Raw genomic sequence first — 14,216 nt, forward strand, 5'->3', positions numbered from 1 at the left:
GGTTGTGAGAACATGATGACACCAGGGGAAAGAGGTTAAATTAAAGGTGCAAAGAAACACCGAAAGCGGGGTACAGGATTGGGCCTCCTCTCCCAAGACAAGAGCCTTTGCAATAAGTATAGTCATACTTAAATGTAAGATTTTAAAAAGCAATTTTAAAGAATAAAACTAGAACCTCATGAGGAGCCATGCTACATTTGGCGATTTCCACATTTGGAGACCCTGAAGGCCATTTCATGAGTAATACAGTGTCACCCCTACAGCACCTGCCCTTGTGGCCTCCCGGGAGCTGGTTAGGTTAATAACAGGAAGCATGAAAAAGCCGAGCACCACAGAGGCAAAAACCATGCATCTGGGTTTTCCCACAGGACCACTGTGGACTGTCCCATGTCTCACTGTAAGCTATTAATAAATTCACTAATACGCGATTGCGCCTATCTAGAGCCATTCTAAATTTCTCAATGTCTTCAGTTTCTGGTTTCATGGTCTGAACAGTTTTCACAGAGCCTGAGGAAGGGGCTACAGGTTTGAATCAGAGTAACATCCTCGGGGAGCCGAGGCGAGCTGTCCAGGTTCACCATTTATTTCACGTCTTCCTGGAGGCAACTTTTCCAAATGGGTTTGCACACATGTGGGGGCCATGAAAACCTCCCTGGCCCACCAGAGCCACACTGGCTCTCCCAGGGTAGTTGTAGACCAGAATGTGGAATCCTCTCTCCCCACCCGTGATATCCCAGGGTGCCAAGAATTCCCGTGGGGCTCCATGAGCTGTGACACTTAGACACAAGGTCAGAAAGTAGGCCTTGAAAATCTGACCGAGCAAACTCTTCAATTCAGAGCCTCACCTAAATGTCACCTTGTCAATTTTTGAAGTTTAATGCTAAACAACAGCTGTGTATAGACAGAAATCACCAAGAGACAGAAAAATGAGAAAATAAAGGATACCAAATAAACATATTTATAATATAGCAGTTGCTGAAGATATCGTCCCTGACCAAAATTTAGCTGTTTTATAAACAGTTGTTCATACATCATAAAAGATCAAATGAATATCATTAATGCAACATAGCAGGAAAAAATTAACATATTCATGAATTAATACTTTGCTTTCACTTGTCTTGTCAAGTGAGACTTTGCTCTTGAGCATATAAATTTTTGCTTGAACTACCATTAATTTATCTGAATTTACCATCTTCTATTTCAAAATTCATACGATACCTGTAATCAAATAAATAATTTCTTTCTGGACAAATTATTAAACCTTGAAAGGAAGTATAAATTGGACTTTGATTTCTCTAGTGAGGCCCCATTACTAGACCTTTATCTTTAATAGCTGCAGAAGTCAAATCAAAAAAATAAATTATATTGGGGCACCTGGGTGGCTCAGTTGGTTAAGCGGTTAAGCATCTGACTTTTGGCTCAGGTCATAATCTCACAGCTCGTGGGTTCCAGCCCCTCTTCAGGCTCAGCTGACAGCTGGGAGCCTGGAGCCTGCTTCAGATTCTGTGTCTCCCTCTCTCTCTGCTCCTCCCCCACTTGCACGCATGCTCTCTCTCTCTCTCTCTCAAAAATAAATAAACATTAAAAATTTTTTAAATAAATCATTAATTTAGCCTGTCTTTCAGAAAATGTCATGGGGGAAAATGATTCAAATTGGCTGTTTATCTCAATATCTCAATAACTGGTCAATATAATCAAGACAGTTGATGATGGCCTAATAGCGAATGCAAAGCCTTTTTTTTGAAAGACTAATCTGAATAATCATGAAATGAAAATTCTAGAATAATAACCAGTTAAGTGATTTTTAAGAAGATTCTAATTGAAAATCCTAGTTGTTTATACAAAAGAAGGTGAAAAGACATATCTGTCAGAAGCCTGCCCAAAGGCCCTGCCAAAGTGGAAGGGGAACCAGTCAAAACCAACTAAAGCAAATACACATGCAAATTTACTGTGCATATTTTTCAGGATTTAAAGGCAAACTGAACCAGTTCTCACTTAAATAGAAGTTGCCTATTCCACTTAGTTTAAGTCAGCTTCAGTGGCTCAACAGGCTGCAATGACAGCTGTCAGTGTTCTGGCCCCACATGGCCCATGGCATCGAATGCCAAGCCCCTGATAATGGAACCACTGGGAGAAAAGTGAATCCACTATAGCCAGCTCTCCTATCCACACTTATGCACGTAAAATCTACCAGATCCCCACCCACATATTCTCAATTCCCATATGTGCGCGCGAGTGCACACACACACACACACACACACACAATCCCAACCTCCTTGAAGCACTGTTAAGCAAGTGCATTTCCAGAGTAAGAGTTCTCTCAGGAAAGCACTAATACCAATCACCCCTACTTCCACCGGAAAGGTGCTTACAAGCAGGACAGAAGTGAGACCTACATTCTAATGCATTGCTTGTGGGAATGTGAAATTACTGCAACCTCCCGGAAAAATAATGAAACACGGTGTCAAAACACAGAGAAAGCCTTCAGAAGGTCCATCTATTTGAGCCAGTAATTCTACTTCTAACAATCTATCCTAGAAAATGACCCAAAAAGTAGAAAAAATATGACCCAAGATGTTCGTCAAACTTTATTCATGATCCTTGGTTAACTGAGGATCAGCTAAATGTCCAACAATAGGGGAGAAGGTAAGTGAATTTGGTAAAATCATACATGGGAATGCTCTGCAGATACTGAAAACAATGTTCACAAAGTCTGTTGACTTTGCATAAACAGTCATTTAAAATGTTTGGTGAAATGCACAGAATGCAAAATTCTGTACATAGTGTGATTCCCAATTCTACACAAGATAGGCATATAAAAAGCCTGAAAGGAAATAACAACAAAATGTTAATAGTAATTATCACTTGTTCATGAGAATACATGTGATTTTAATTGTCTCTTTTTTATACTATTCTGTTTTAATTTTTTTTTAAGTTTTATAAAAAGCACCTATGTCCAAGAAAAAGAAACCATTAAAAAATCAGCTGGGGTGCCTGGGTGGCTCAGGTGGTTAGGTGGCCGACTTCAGCTCAGGTCATGATCTTGCAGTTTGTGGGTTCGAGCCCCACATCAGGCTCTATGCTGGCAGCTCAGAGCCTGGAGCCTTATTTGGATTCTGTGTCTCCCTCTCTCTCTGCCCCTCCCCCACTCCTGCTCTGTCTCTCTCTCCCTCAAAAGTAAATAAACGTTTAAAAAAATTAAAGGGACGCCTGGGTGGCACAGTCGGTTAAGCGTCCGACTTCAGCCAGGTCACGATCTCGCGGTCCGTGAGTTCGAGCCCCGCGTCGGGCTCTGGGCTGATGGCTCAGAGCCTGGAGCCTGTTTCCGATTCTGTGTCTCCCTCTCTCTCTGCCCCTCCCCCGTTCATGCTCTATCTCTCTCTGTCCCAAAAATAAATAAACGTTGAAAAAAAAAAATTTTTTTTTTAATTAAAAAAAAAAAAAGAAAAGAAAAAATCAGGCCAGAGGGTGCCTAGTTTTCCTGGTAAGTAGACAGACAACAGACAGTGGGGGGGGGGGGGGGCGTATTTGTGGCCTTCTTGAGCAGATTCCATGTCCTACCAGTCGCTCATGCTTAAACCCTGGTGACGATTTCTTGTACTCTACATCATGCCTATGCCTTTCTCGACCTTGGCTTTGACTTTCAGCCTTCTCTGTTTGTACTAAAACACTCCTCTGGCAGTTACCTCTTGTCTGTAAATCAGGTTCTCCACCCATCCCCCTTCACCAGCAGGACCCACGTCTATGGCCTCCTCAGCCTCCTCCTGGCCCAGGCTGGTCAAGTCTTGGTACTGACAACAAGTAAGTTACCCTTAAAAAAAAAAAAAACAGCCACCATAAACAAACCACCAAAAAGCAAGACAAGGAAAGACAGTTTTTTAATACATTCTACAAAAGCATTTTATACACCAAACAGACCTGGGGCTATACCAGGCCCAACTATAACTGATCTCCTGAGAGGCCCCCACTGTGTCAGTCACCCTTAACATCTGTACAGAGTATCGCATTTTTCAGTGCACAGTCACAGACTCATAGCATTTCACCGTCACGACTCGAAGGTGGGCAGATCAAGTGTTCTTTTCCTAGTTGGACAGGTAAGAAAATAGCAATTCAGAGAATGGATACTGAGTGGCTTGCTCCCCCTGCTCCTCAGGGTGTGCTCATCTGTAAATAGTGATGATAATACCCCCACGGTGGAGTTGTTGTAAGGATTAAATGAGATAACGTATGCAGGGTGCTGAGCGCAGTGTCTGGAACAAGGGCAGCATTCAACAAATGCCAGCTCCTATGACGGCTAGGTCAATGGGAAGCTCAAGGTTACATAGCTGGGAAGTGACAACGCCAGGATGAGGATCCAGGCCTTTTCATGCCAAGTCCAGGCTTTTTATGCTTTATCCCCAACACCGCAAAGGAGTATTAGGACATGGCCCATGCCCTCAAAGAACCTAGAATATTTTGTAGCAGGCATCTCTTAAGTACACGAAACAACAAAGCAAGTATCCCCACAAAGAACTAAGGCAAAAGTGACAAGAACTAGGATGCAACGCTCAAAGTACACAATTCTTTTGTCCAACAGTAACTGTTACCCTTTACAATGTCTTCTTAGGCACACTTTCCAAAGCTTAGGAAACCCATGTTTCATCCCTGTTTCAAAGTGAGTTGTGCGTGGGGAGATCAGATATGAAAGTAAGTCCCTTTCCATACTAATTACAGAAAATGTTTTCTGTGGGCATTCTGAACTTCAGGAAGTTTGAGCTATTTTTGGAAACTTTTCTTTAACTTCTAGAAAGTACCATTCATGATCATACACTTTTTAAGGGACTTAAAAACAGCTTCCGTTGAGTTTAAGGCTGCTTCTTAAAAAAAAAATTTTTTTTTCAACTTGATTAATTAATTTAAACTACAACATATGACACCTGGTGGTTGATAACATAAGAGAAAAGACATGAGGACAGTGAATATTTTAAAGGTGTAGGTAGCAGGCACACAAGCACATACAGAGTAGGAAGTCATTCTGTCGCCCATATATTTGATGCCACAATAATAATCCCATAATAATGGGGTTAGGCATACTATTTCTTTATAGTAATCCTGGCCTATTTATGAGGTAACAAAAGAAGAGCCTAAAACTTTGCAGAATGTTGAAACTTCTTTGTATGTTAGAGGGTTATTTACTAATGGACACTTTGAGATTCACATCTTGAAAGGTTTTTGATGTGCTATGTTTTTATATTCCTAATATAGAGTTCTTTCTTTCCCTTTCTTTCTTTCTTTCCTAGTTTTATTGGAACGAGAGAGAGAGAGAGAGAGAGAGGGAGAATCCCAAGCAGGCTCCACACTCAGCTTGGAGACCAACACAGGGCTTTATCCCACAACCGCGGGATCATGACCTGAGCTGAAATCAAGAGCTCCACCGACTGAGCCACCCAGGTGCCCCTATACTACTTTCGAAGATAGAGAAGTGATGCTCATGAAGAGGTGGCCCTTAGCAAAACTATGAGGTAGGAGCTTTTCCTAAGAAACACTCTATATAATCCCTTTACTGCATGTCTGTTCCCGGGGTGGAGGAGGGGAGTGTGAGGGGTGAGGACCCCCATTTACCGAGCCCCTTCAATGAGGGAGTCTGGTATACAGTGCCTGCTTTATGTGATCTGTTTCACCTCCTACAACAGTCTTGTAACATGTATATTAATCACCCCAATTATTCAGAGATGAGCAAGCTAAGTCTCAGAATTTAAGGAACATGTCTAAAATAAAGAAATTGATCAGTGACTACGGAGATTCCTCTGCTTCAGTGCTCATTCAGGTTACCCCTCACTGAACTGGGCTGCCCCCCACATCAGACACCCTTGTCAGCACCTCCACTGTAGACTAGTTCACATCAAATCATTTGAGTTAGGCCTTTTAGAAGTACTCCTATTCTATTCTAGACAACACAGATAACCGACAGACACATGAAAATATGCTCAACATCATTCATCATTAGGGAAATGCAAATCAAAACCACAGTGAGATATCACCTGACATCTGTCAGAATAGCTGAAACAAAAAAACACAAGAGGGGCACCTGGGTGGCTCAGTCGGTTAAGCGTCCGACTTTGGCTCAGGTCATGATCTCATGGTTTGTGAGTTCGAGCCCCATGTCGGGCTCTGTGCTGACAGCTCAGAGCCTGGAGCCTGTTTCGGATTCTGTGTCTCCTTCTCTCTCTGCCCCTCCCCCACTCACACTCTGTCTCTCTCTCTCTCTCTCTCAAAACTAAATAAACATTAAAAATAAATTAAAAAAAAAAACACAAGAAACAACAAGAGTTGGCTAGGATGTGGAGAAAAAGGAACCCTTGTGCACTGTTGGTGGGGATGCATTTGGTGCAACCACTGTGGAAAAACAGTATGGAGGGTCCCCAAAACATTAAAAATAGAAATACCATATGAATCAGTAATCCCATTACTGGGTATTTACCCAAAGAAAACGAAAACACCCTAATTCAAAAAGATATATGCACCCCTATATTTATTGCATCATTATTTACAATAGCCAAGATACGGAAGCAACCCAGGTGTCCATCCATAGACGAAGTGATGAAGAAGAATGGGGTGTCCATACAATGGAATATTCCCCAGCCATAAAAGAAGAATGAGACCTTGCCATCTGCAGCAACATGGATGATCTAGAGGGTATTATGCTAACTGAAATAAGTCAAAGACCAATACCGTATGATTTCACTCATATGCGGAAGCTGAGAAACAAAGCAAATGAACAAACGAAAGACAAAAATCAGACTCTTAAATATAGACAACAAACTTGGTTGCCGGAGGGGAGGTAGGAGGGGGATGGGTGAAAGAAGCCAAGGGGATTAGGAACACACTTTTCCATGAGCACTGAGTAATGTACAGAACTGCTGAATCACTATACTGTTAAGGAGGAGGAGGAGAAGGAGGAAAAGTAGTAGGAGTCCCTACGCCTGGGTGGCTGAGTCGGTTAAGCGTCCGACCTCGGCTCAGGTCATGATCTCACAGTTTGTGAGTTTGAGCCCCGCGACGGACTCTGCTGACAGCTCGGAGCCTGGAGCCTTGGATTCTGTGTCTCCTCCTCTCTCTGCCCCTCATCGACTCACTGCTCTGTCTCTCTCTCAAAAATAAATAAACATTAAAAAAAAAAGTCGTAGCAGTAGTCCTATTCTAAAAGTGACCAGGCAGGCATCATTTTAACCCAAATCAGTGACTCTAGTAGTAAAATCTAGTGGTAAAATCTGAGACAGGGTGGCAGGACTTCCAAGTGTCAAGAATCTAGAGATCATCTGGTCAACCTCTTCTCCCATTAATATACAGATTTAAAATAGCTAAAGCCTAAGTGGGGCTGAGACTTTGCAGAGGTCACCACAAATCAGGTGTAGAGCCCAGATGAGAGCCAGAATTCCTGACTGAGTCCTGTTCTCTTCTACGGCATCAGCCATAAATATTCAAACATAGGGTAAAAAACACACTCCAGACTAACAGGACTTATTCCAACGTTATTAATTCACATGGTGATTCCGAGTGCTGGCAAGGCCTGTGTGTACCTCTTATTAATTGTGTGGCCTAGACAAGGTACCCTCCCTTTGCCTTGGGTTCTTATCAATTATATGAGAGTAACAATAGTGTCTGCTTCATGTGGGGCAAATATGATAATTCATATAGAGCTCTAACTCCCTGTGTTCAGGATAAACTCTCAATAAATGGTATATTATTATCATTAAAATTATTTTTACTGTTATTACCACCACTCTTTCAGATCATTGACAGTTCATACTTTCACTTTTGGGGAAGTAGGTAGAAAGAACTTCCTGCAGTCAAATTCATCTCCCTCAGGGCACCTGGGTGGCTTAGTTAGTTGAGCATTGGACTTCAGCTCAGGTCATGATCTCATGGTTCATGAGTTCGAGCCCTACATACAGCCCTGCACCAAGCCAGCATCAAGCCCTGCATCAGTCTCCTCACTCACAGTGCGGAACCTGCTGGGGATTCTCTCTCTCCCTCTCTCTCTCTCTGCCCCTGCCCCATTTGTGCGCACGCACGCTCTTTCTCTCTCAAATAAATAAACTTTAAAACAATTTAATTGAAAAAAATTCATCTACCTCTTTTCTAAAGGCAGCCCTAGACAGTCTCAGGAATGAAGGTAAAATGAGTAGAAGGTTGGCACCAAGAATAAAGAAATTACCTTTGAAAATACAAGTGCCTCCTGAGCATTTTCATTTGATCTTTAAAGTCAGGGGCGCCTGGGTGGCTTGGTCGGTTAAGCGTCCGACTTTGGCTCAGGTCATGATCTCACGGTCTGTGAGTTCGAGCCCCGGGTCAGGCTCTGTGCTGACAGCTCAGAGCCTGGAGCCTGGAGCCTGTTTCAGATTCTGTGTCTCCCTCTCTCTCTGCCCCTCCCCTGTTCATGCTCTGTCTCTCTCTGTCTCAAAAATAATAAACGTTAAAAATAAATAAATAAATAAATAAATAAAGTCAAACTTCCCCATCTTTCTCAAACCCACTCTTTCCCATTTACTACCCTTTTGCCTCAGTTTTACGGAGATACAATTGATATATAATACAGGTATTATATTTATTTTAGGTGTACATCATAATGATTTGGTATTTGTATATATTGCAGAGTGATTGCCACAATAAGTTTAGTTAAATTCCATCACCTCCCATAGTTAGTTACACCTATTTTTTCTTATGATGACAACTTTTAAGATCTACTCTCTAGGCAACTTTCAAATATACGGTACAGGATTATTCACTATAATCGCCACACTATACAGTACATACCCAGGGCTTATTTATCTTATAACTGGAAGTTTGTACCTGTTGACCCCCTTCACCCATTTTGCCCACCTCCCATCACCCGCTCTCTGGCGACCACAAACCTGTTCCCTAGATCTATGAGCTTGGTTTGTTTTAAATTCCACATAGAAGTCAGATCACGCAATACTTATCTTTCTCTGACTTATTTAATTAGCATGATACCCTCAAGGTCCATCCATGTTGTTGCAAATGACAGGGTTTTCTTCCTTCTATGGCTAAATAATATTCTATTTTATATATAAAATACATATATTTTCTTATATATATATATATAATACATATATTTTCTTATATATATATATAAAATATATATTTTTTCTTTCTTTTATCCATTCATTCATCAGCAGACGCTGGGGTTATTTCTCTCTCTTGGCTATTGTAAATAATGCTGTAATGAACATGGTGGTACAGATATTTTCTCAAGATAGTGAATTTGTTTCCTATATTTATTTCCTAATAAATTTCCAGATGTAGGATTGTTGGATCATATAATAGATCTACTTTTAATTTTTTGAGGAACTTCCATACTGTTTTCCATAGTGGCCACACCAATTTATATTCCCATCAATTATATTCCCAACAACAGTGTACAGGGATTACCTTTTTTCCCACATCCCTGCCAATACTTATCTCTTGGTTTTTTTGTTCTGTTCTGTTTTGATAATAGCCATTCTAAATAGGTATAAGGTAATAGCTCATTGTGGTTTTGATTTTCACTTCTCTGATAATTAGTGAGGTTGTGCACTTTTCCATGTACTTAATGGCCAGCTGTATGTCTTCTTTGGAAAAAAGGTGTATATTCAGATCCTTTGTCCATTTTTTAATTGGATTGTTTGTGGGGTTTGGTTTTTTATGTTTTGTTTTGTTTTCTTGTTATTGAGTTGTATGTGTTCTTTATATGCTTTGGATATGAACTGTTATCAGATAAGTGATTTACAAATAGTTTCTCCCACTCCATGGGTTGCCTTTTCACTTTGTTGATGGTTTCCTTTCTTATTAAGAAGGTTTTTACTTTGATAGAGTCCCATTTGTTTATTTTTGCTTTTGTTGACAAATCCAAGAAATCATTGCCAAGACCAGTGTCAAGGAAATTACCCCCTATATTTTCTTACAGAAATTCCATGACTTCAAATCTTACATTCAAGCCTTTTATCCACTTTGACTTAATTTTTGTGTATGGTGTAATACAGTGGTCCAATCTTCCCAACACCATTATTGCAGAGACTATCCTTTCTTCATTGTATATTTTTGGTTCCTTGGTCATAAAATAATTGAACACATACAGGTGAGTTTATTTTTGAGATCTTTATTCTGTTCCACCGATTTATGTGTTTGTTTTTATGCCATGCTGCTTTGGTTACCATAATTCTATAACATAGTTTAAAATCAGAAAGTGTGATGCCTCCTGCTTTGTTCTTCTTTCTTGAGATTGCATTGGCTATTTGGAGTTTTTGTAGTTCCATACAAATTTTAGGACTGTTCTATTTCTGTGAAAAATGCCATTGGTATTTTGATAGGGATTGCATGGAATCTGTAGATTGCTTTGGGTAGTATGGACATTTTCACAATTTTAATTCTGGCAATCCATGAGCATGGACTATCTCTCTATTTATTTGTGTCTTCTTCAATTTCTTTCATCAATGTTTTCAGTGTACAAATCTTTCACCTCCTTGGTTAAATTTATTCCTAGGTATTTTATTCTTTTTGATAGAATTTTAAATGGGATTGTTTCTTTAATTTCTCTGATACTTCATTATTAGTATGGAAATGCAACTTATTTTGCTTATTGATTTCATATTTGCAACTTTACTGAATTTGTTTATTACTGCTAACAGTTTTTTAGTGGAGTCTCTAGAGCTTTCTATGTATATGTCACCTGCAAATAGAGACAGTTTTACTTCTTCCTTTCTTATTTGATGCCTTTCATTTATTTTTCATGCCTAATTACTCTGGCTGCCAGCACTATGTGGCAAATGAGCATCCTTGTTTTCTTCCTGATCTCAGAGGAAAAGATTTCAGTTGAAATTCCTCATCCTTCTCAAATCTAATCCTTCTCGCCTAATTCCTAACTTAGTTAAAAACCTGACCATCCATCTAGACATCAACTCCTTCCACACCACCACCCACTTGGTGACCTACTACTACTAATTCTCCCTCTGAAATTGCTCTCTAAGGATCTCTCTTCTTTTTCTCTATCTTACCTGGCTCAAGCACAATTAATTTTTCTCTTCTTCTTCTTCTTCTTCTTCTTCTTCTTCTTCTTCTTCTTCTTCTTCTTCTTTTGCTTGCATCACTCCAGTGGTCTAAAATCTAAGCTCATTCCCCTTTGCAATACCACCTATTTAGGACCTCCAAAGTCACTTTTGCAAAATTCAAATTAGATCAAATCTTTTCTCTTCAAAAAGGCTACATAGTTTCTCCTCCTCAGTAGAGTGTATTCACATCTCAGGCTCACTGAAACACCCCCCAAACTCTCCTGCCACTCCCTCATTTCAGAGGACCTAAATGTTCTTTGAACACAAACTTGCCTTTGATGTGGAACACCTACCTGGCCCCTTCTCTAGAAAAAAAAAGCTGCTGCTGCCTACTGGAATGCAGTCCAAGCGCACTGCTTTTCTGGAATCTCTTCCAGATTCCCTCCACCCTTCCTTCTTTGGGCTTCCAATGAACTTGTTCCTATCTCCACTAGCCATTCACCATGTGGATCACTATCACTTATTTTCTTATCCTTCTTTTCTGCTAGATTGATTTCTGAAATGCCTGGGCTTCATTCTTTTATCCCCTGGCACAGGGCCTACATGGCCCGCAGTAGATGCTTAACAAATAACTGCTAAATAACCTGAGTGGATGGGGGCGCCTCAGTGGCTCAGCCGGCTAAGCATCCGACTTCAGTCAGGTCATGATCTCGCGGTTCGTGAGTTCTAGCCCCACTTCGGGCTCTGTGCTGACAGCTTGGGAGCCTGGAGCCTGCTTCAGATTCTGCGTCTCCCTCTCTCTCTGCCTCTGCCCCGCTCATTCTCATTCCCTCCCCCTCTCTCTCTTTCTCCCCCAAATAAATAAATACTTAAAAAAATTAAACTGAGTGCATGGTACCCAAAGAAATAAAATTACCCAAAGAAATAAAATGAAACTTCAGTTACTATCAAAACCTATCTCAATAAAGCTACTTTCCGTAATATATATAACTAACTGCAAACAATTACGTAAGTAGCTTTCAAAAGAGTGTAATGGGAACTTGCAAATGGCAAAGTTCTCGAGTTCCCACTTACGCCTGTTAAATGTTCATCAATGGAGAGGGAGAGCCACATCCTCCTAGATTTAGTTGGCTTCTGCAGGACCTGCACACACAAGGCATTCTGAAAGCTCCTGGGATCCTGTAGCTTTATTTGAGGACACTTTTCCCTCACAAAATTCTGTGGACCCGACTTGAGTAGTAGGTGCTCAATAAATGCTGATTTGATTTGCAGGGGATTTGAAAGCAAAGTGCAACTCACATTTTAGACTAATTCAATGCAATGACTGATTGTACTTAAGATAATAGCTCCAAGGCTAAAGAAAATCAATGGGCAGCCTGAAAAGCAGCCAAATGCTCACTCCCCTGCCTCGTTCTACAGTCAATGCTGACCTGCTTCTTGATCCTTTCCAGCTTCTCAGCTTTTCCGACTTCGCTGCTTCCCCAGAATGGAGAGGGCCAGTTAGCAAGTGTTGTCCTGTGCCTGTGATATATTTGTCCTGTGTTTTGATGTTGATGTAATATGTGAGAAAGTTGAGTGGCATTTTTTTTTTAAATGTCCTACTTTTCCTAAAGCGTACCCTCTGTGTGACAGGTTAAATGTGATTCTAGCTGAAGGAAGGAAGAAGTGTGGACTGGAAGGTTTTAGCCTTCTTTCCCCTTCAGTTGTGGGACTGTGTGTTAAAAGGAGCCCAGAAACTGCTGTTTTTACTAAACTCATACCAAAAATAAAAAATAAAAAAAATAGCTCTGGTAACGAACTCATTAGATGTCCACTGAACACCTCTATCCCAATGATGTAGAAAATAGGAAAGATTCAAAGCATGCACCCTGCTATAACTCATTCTGGGATAAGAAAAAGACAGCAGTGCCTTGGAGAATAAATCATTAACTAAAAGTCAAACCGAGACACCCTGGAAACCAGTGAGACCAGGCGGCTGGGATTTGCCTGTTCCCTCTGGTGACTTCTAGAGCGAAGCATCCCACAGGCAGGCAAACTCAGCACACTGCACTCCCTTCTATTTCACTTTTCAAACTTGAAGTTATTTTTAGATGACCCATGCCCACTAATCCCAGGCAGGACAATTCCCAGCCCGCTGCGCCTCCAAGTACCTTCCTCCTCTCCAGCACTTTTTAGGAGCACTGATAAGGAGTTTCTAGTTCTCTCCCCTCTTTTTCCTCCCCTCAGAGTGCAGTTCACCTGCCCTCACCCCCTCTCCAAACCTCAGTCCCGGGGGCCACAGGCGTCATCTTCGCTGTTCTACTTGTGCACCTGCTGCTGCTACTAGGAAGGCGAGCCCTTGGGCCACTGGCAATGGGGCAGGGGCTCTTAGAGACCCGCGCCCTCTAGAGGGGGGTCAAGGGAGACCTCCGTCCGCACGGCCGCCGCGGGGACTGAGAGCCGGAGCAGACCCCCCTCCGTCCGCGGCTGCCGCCCCCCTGCCCAGCCCCCGAACCCCACCGCGCTCGCCCGCCCCTCGCCGCGCCCTCAGCCACGGCCGGGGCGCAGCGCGCAGTCCCCGCTGGACCGGGCGCAGGGGCGAGCGGGCCGGCGCGGTTACATAACCGACCTGCTGGGCGTCCACGAAGCGCCGGCAGGGGCTGAGGCGGCGGCTCCGGCGTCCGCGGGGCCGGTGACTGCGGGCGCGGCGCTGCCTGCTCACCTGCCCGCCGGTGCGAGCGCGTGGGGGCGGGCGCGGTGCCCGCGGGCCTGGGCGTGGGGCCGTGCGCGGCGCGCCCCGCCTCCGGTCTCGCGGTCCGTGTGTCCCCGGCTCCGTGCCTCCCGCCCGCTCCTCCCCGCAACCTCGGCCGCCGTCAGCCGGGACAAAGCGGCTCCGGGGAGGGGCCGAGCCGCCGGCTCTCGCAGGAGCCAGCGGAGATGGGCGCGCCCCCAGCTCCGACTCATCGGGCCAACCTCCAATCAGACCCCAGGAAACCGAAAGCCCCTGTGTGGCCTCCTCTCCTCTCCTCCCCGCTGACCCGGCGCCCTTCCCGGGCCCGCACCCGCTCGGCTCCCCGGGCTCCCACCCTGCCCTCGGCTCCCCCACACCCCGCTTCCCGTTCAGGGTGCCCGGGAAGCGAAGAAGACCCTCTGGACACCTAGCGCGGGGGGCCGGTCCGCGGGAGTCCGGCCCCTGCGGGGAGGGGTCCT

At 43.2% G+C, this 14,216-nt stretch overlaps 1 protein-coding gene across 3 annotated transcripts in view; it reads right to left on the reverse strand.

Annotated features, from left to right (window-relative positions):
• RCAN2 (regulator of calcineurin 2) overlaps positions 1 to 13,911 on the reverse strand; it is a 276,443-nt gene extending 262,532 nt beyond the window's left edge. Inside the window, exon 1 of one of the 3 annotated variants that reach the window (XM_045498450.1) lies at positions 13,636 to 13,911. The gene's annotated coding sequence lies outside the window, so the exon portion shown is untranslated. The remainder of the gene's footprint in view (positions 1 to 13,635) is intronic. The other 2 variants (XM_045498448.1, XM_045498447.1) reach the window with 2 other exon arrangements.
• Between the last annotated feature and the right edge of the window lie 305 nt (positions 13,912 to 14,216).

Source organism: Leopardus geoffroyi, chromosome B2 (assembly GCF_018350155.1).
Source record: "Leopardus geoffroyi isolate Oge1 chromosome B2, O.geoffroyi_Oge1_pat1.0, whole genome shotgun sequence".
NCBI lineage: Eukaryota > Metazoa > Chordata > Mammalia > Carnivora > Felidae > Leopardus > Leopardus geoffroyi.